This window comes from Berghia stephanieae, chromosome 1 (genome assembly GCF_034508935.2).
Source record: "Berghia stephanieae isolate SIO BIC M18660-M18661 chromosome 1, UCSD_Bste_1.3, whole genome shotgun sequence".
Classification (NCBI taxonomy): Eukaryota; Metazoa; Mollusca; class Gastropoda; order Nudibranchia; family Aeolidiidae; genus Berghia; species Berghia stephanieae.
In genome coordinates this window covers 29404600-29409223 of record NC_088360.1, presented here as the reverse complement: position 1 = coordinate 29409223, position 4624 = coordinate 29404600, and the positions used below count along the sequence as shown (strand labels likewise).

The 4624-nt window shown below is 33.8% G+C and overlaps 1 protein-coding gene across 1 annotated transcript in view; it reads left to right on the top strand.

Annotated features, from left to right (window-relative positions):
- Positions 1-544: 544 nt before the first annotated feature.
- The window catches only part of LOC144971409 (uncharacterized), a 195258-nt gene continuing 191178 nt past the window's right edge, over positions 545-4624 (top strand). Inside the window, exon 1 of the mRNA XM_078912264.1 lies at positions 545-1028. The gene's annotated coding sequence lies outside the window, so the exon portion shown is untranslated. The remainder of the gene's footprint in view (positions 1029-4624) is intronic.

Below are 4624 nucleotides of genomic sequence, written 5' to 3'. Positions count from 1 at the left end.
AGGACTAGCCATTGCAAGCAAGCTGTCGAATGATTATCGACTTACATAACCAGATTATTTCAGCCAAATCCCCCCCAACTACCAGTAACAAGCAACACGGGCTTTTCCAATTTGCCTTTACCTACAATACCACCTACTAGTCCTCATGCTTGAAAGGCCCAACGCAACGCACGACAGGAGCTCAAGCTCCAAGCTCCAAGACCAGCGTTAACAAGAAATTATAAGAAAGAAGAAACAAAACCACCAGTGGCGTAGCATGCTTACAGTATAAGGTGGTGCCAGAATCAGAAGAAAATGACTTAAACAATGCTATATATGTAAATACGCAAGAAAGAAAAAGAAATTAAAGAAAAGAATCAAGAGGCGGAATATACCATTTCTCAGTTTTATTATTTTTTAAATGCTGTAATTCATTTTTAAAAGATGGATGTGGTGCCAGGCACCAAATCAACCAATATAGCCACGCCCATGAAAACCACCCGCATTCTCTCCCCTCTCTTCTCTTTCCATTCTTTCGTGTACCAAATTAATCTACACAGACTTTACTTCAACCGAGACCTGAATGAAGAAGTTCATGACATGCCTCGCTTATTTTCAGTTCAGCCCATGTTACCAGTTACGAAGTGCGGATAACGTTATTAGCCAACTTTTGCAATCGCAACAGCCTTCACACTTAAGCCCGTCCGTCCATCGGTCCAAATTCATTCCCTCACATTACGAATAATACTTGTTATTGTGTGTTGATAATTTCCAATACTTCTAAATGCTGCTGTGTTCAATGTGAAAGGTGTAAAAGTTATTTGTGTATTTTATGTTCATCTATTTTGGTCAATGTTAACTACATACGTAATTTAAATACCCAAAAACCTGTTCATGTGGATTACTGTTTAAAACATGCCATTGTAGTTTATTGCAGTATTCTGTTGGATTTACTTGGTTTTCTATAATATTAAATAAATATTTATAAGATTTAATTCTTCAGGATTAATATTGTAATAAACTTTCTGAGACAATCTTTGGCTACAAAGGTAGGTGTTCAGCTTTATACTATCATTATTATTATTATTATTATTATTTATTATTATTATTATTATTATTATTATTATTATTATTATTATTATTATTATTATTATTATTATTATTATTATTATTATTATTATTATCATCATCATCATCATCATCATCATTATTATTATTATTATTATTATTATTATTATTATTATTATTATTATTATTATTATTATTATTATTATTTAGTATTATTATTATTATCATTATTATTACTATTATTATTATTATTATTATTATTTATTATTATTATTATTATTATTATTATTATTATTATTATTATTAATTATTATTATTATTATTATTATTATTATTATTATTATTATTATTATCATTTATTATTATTATTATCATTATTATTTTTATTATTACACAAGGGGTGTCTAGCCAACAGCAACACTTAACAAGTAAGACAAAGACATGAAGCCCTGCTAGGCGATATTACAATTTTCCCGGACAGAAACAACGCTGTTAAGGGCCTGGTTCTCATCTTACACATGAGTACGGTGAGAGAATGTTAGTAAAGAGCTTTTTCCAAGGACTCAATTATGCACCGCAGGACTCCAACGCTGGAATTCCTGCTCGAATCCGAATTTCATATCACTAAACGACAGAGTCACGTCTGCCATGACAAAGAAAAATCTTTTTGACTAAAATTATTTATTTATTATTAAATTATTTTATATTATATTATTTATATCGTATTGATCGATAAATACACCACTCAGATTATGTCCTTAAATCTTAAATCTGACTCTTCTTTGACGCCTCTGGTTTGAGATATTTTGACACGACGATGGTCATTTTGTTTGAACGAATCGATATTATAGACAGGACGATGGTCATTTTATTTGAACAAATCGATACGATATTATAGACAGGACGATGGTCATTTTATTTGAACGAATCGATATTATAGACAGGACGATGGTCATTTTATTTGAACGAATCGATATTATAGACAGGACGATGGTCATTAGTTTGAACGAATCGATATTATAGACAGGACGATGGTCATTTTATTTGAACGAATTGATACGATATTATAGACAGGACAATGGTCATTTTATTTGAACGAATCGATATTATAGACAGGACAATGGTCATTCTGTTTGAACAAATCGATATTATAGACAGGACGATGGTCATTTTATTTGAACGAATCGATATTATAGACAGGACGATGGGCATTTTATTTGAACGAATCGATACGATATTATAGACAGGACGATGGTCATTTTATTTGAACAAATCGATATTATAGACAGGACGATGGTCATTTTATTTGAACGAATCGATATTATAGACAGGACGATGGTCATTTTATTTGAACGAATCGATATTATAGACAGGACGATGGTCATTTTGTTTGAACGAATCGATACGATATTATAGACAGGACGATGGTCATTTTGTTTGAACGAATCGATACGATATTATAGACAGGACGATGGTCATTTTGTTTGAACGAATCGATATTATAGACAGGATGATTGTCATTTTATTTGAACGAATCGATGTTATAGACAGGACGATGGTCATTTTATTTGAACGAATCGATACGATATTATAGACAGGACGATGGTCATTTTATTTGAACGAATCGATACGATATTATAGACAGGACGATGGTCATTTTATTTGAACGAATCGATATTATAGACAGGACGATGGTCATTTTATTTGAACAAATCGATACGATATTATAGACAGGACGATGGTCATTTTATTTGAACGAATCGATATTATAGACAGGATGATTGTCATTTTATTTGAACGAATCGATGTTATAGACAGGACGATGGTCATTTTATTTGAACGAATCGATACGATATTATAGACAGGACGATGGTCATTTTATTTGAACGAATCGATATTATAGACAGGACGATGGTCATTTTATTTGAACGAATCGATACGATATTATAGACAGGACGATGAGACATGGAGCCCATTTGGCGATATTACATGTAATATATTTTCCGACAGAATGAAAACTGGTGACAGCCATGTGCTCATTTTACACACGAGGACGGTGTTAGAATGTGAGAAAGGAACGCTTTCCAACGACTTCACTACGCGCCGCTCACAGCAGGGCTCGAACCCTAGACCTTCTCGTCCGAAGGTAACTGTCATACTACAACAAGACCTCATAGCCGCACAATTCGGATTAAAGACGATAAATAACGTTTTTTATTATTGTTAGCCAGTAGTAGAAGGAACGAAATTGACGCCACTCAGCTCTTTGTTATTGCTTTTAGACACCCAATTTAATGATGAGTTTTCACTAATGATATCAGACTATAAACATTAAAGGTTTCATATAATTGTGTGTGCTGGTACGTGATATTCGGCTAGCGGATGTTTTTAGTATTTTACCTATACGCATAGCATCAATATAATCTAATGAACATAATGATATGAGAGATCGGCAGAAAACCAAATTAAAGGCGCCAATTCTCTTAACAACAATTTATTATCAAAACAAAGACATGCAAAAACAAGAGTAAACCAGTGTGCAGCACACACACACACACAGACACACACACAGACACGCACACAGACACACACACACACACACACACACACAAACACACGCACATATGGCAGGTACATTCGAGAGACTCTCGACATTTGAAAACAGAAAGTTATTCATTGTTGTTTGTTGATATTTTTTAACCTTTATCTCATTGTGTCATGACAAATTTTACCCAGCCCGAACCAGCTTGAGAAAGTCATGGTGATCTTCGTTGGAGGTTGAAGAACGTTCTTTGTAACGCTGTCTCTGATTGGTCTGGTCGCTCCCGTCGTACTTTGGCTACAAAATAAATATAGATAGAATGCTCTTGGCCAAGGAGTTCACAACATTGCCATCCGGAAGTATAACGGACCAACACACAAACTCTGTGTAACCATGAACTTTTATAGTCTGGTTAATACAGTTTAGTGAGAACAACTCACAAACGCGGATGGCAAAAACAATAACAAAGGCCTGAGTGACGTCATCTGCATACTATCTATAGACGTGATAGAAGAAAAAAAACCGGCCAAACTTTTCTCCTTTATTTTGGCCAGAAAACCTTGACATCAAAATGTGACTCATCGCCTCAAAAGAGGTATGATCTAGGAATGGAACCCAAGAAGCGATTGTTCTCTAGTTAAAGTTTAGGCCTACACTTATTTTTCGCTGGTCTGGTAACCCAACGCAATAATGATGGAGAAGTTATTTGTAAACAAACCAACTACAAGCCAAGCGCTCCAAATAAAAAAAATTATTATTCATATTTCTGTACAAAAATGCATATCATAATCAACGTTGTGCTTTTTAAACAGAAATATGAATAATAAATTTATTATTTGGAGTGTTTGGCTTGTAGTTGGTTTGTTTACAAATAACTTCTCCACCGGTGACGTCCAATCAAGGGACGCTATCTTCCGCTAATCTCATTCCCTATTGCTCTATAAGTTAAAGTTTTAATCGATAGATTTTTCAGAAAAACAATTTCTAGTCAAAATGAAGAAGAACTGGTCGCGAGCTTTATTTTTATTGGATTTA